At 50.7% G+C, this 566-nt stretch overlaps 1 protein-coding gene across 1 annotated transcript in view; it reads left to right on the plus strand.

Moving 5' to 3' along the window:
* The window catches only part of LOC105506326 (radial spoke head 10 homolog B2-like), a 67,302-nt gene that overhangs the window by 45,150 nt on the left and 21,586 nt on the right, over positions 1–566 (plus strand). The window lies entirely within an intron of this gene.

A 566-nucleotide genomic window follows, 5' to 3' on the forward strand; every position in this document is an offset into this window, starting at 1 on the left:
TTAGTAGAGACGGGTTTTCACCATGTTGCCCAGGCTGGTCTCGAACTCCTGACCTCAGGTGATCCACCTGCCTCGGCCTCCCTAAGTGCCGGGATTGCAGGCGTGAGCCACCGTGCCTGACTGGCCTACAGTATCTTTATTCACACAGCTCTGGCCATTTAAAGATGGGGCCGAGCACGGTGCTGCATACCTGTAATTCCAGCACTTCGGGAGACCGAGGCAGGAGGATGACCTGAGCTTAGGAATTCAAGACCAGCCTGGGCAACACAGTGAGATCCCCCTGTCTACAAAAAATGAAAAAAAACATAGCTGGGCATGGTAGTGCACACCTGTAGTCCCAGCTACTTGGGAGGCTGTAGTAAGCTGTGATCATGCCACTGTATTCCAGCCTGGTTGACAGAGGGAGGCCCTGTCCCAAAAAAACCCCCAATAAACAAAAAAGGAAAATGGAGGAACACCTTACTCTTTTTGACAGACCGAAGTGTTGCCTGATCCTAGAATAGCAATAAAGCCAACTGAAATCTTTATACAAAGGAAGGACTTTGGAAGGCTGAGGCGGGTGGATC

The sequence above is a fragment of the Colobus angolensis genome, unplaced genomic scaffold, assembly GCF_000951035.1.
Source record: "Colobus angolensis palliatus isolate OR3802 unplaced genomic scaffold, Cang.pa_1.0 Scaffold135, whole genome shotgun sequence".
NCBI classification, from domain to species: Eukaryota; Metazoa; Chordata; class Mammalia; order Primates; family Cercopithecidae; genus Colobus; species Colobus angolensis.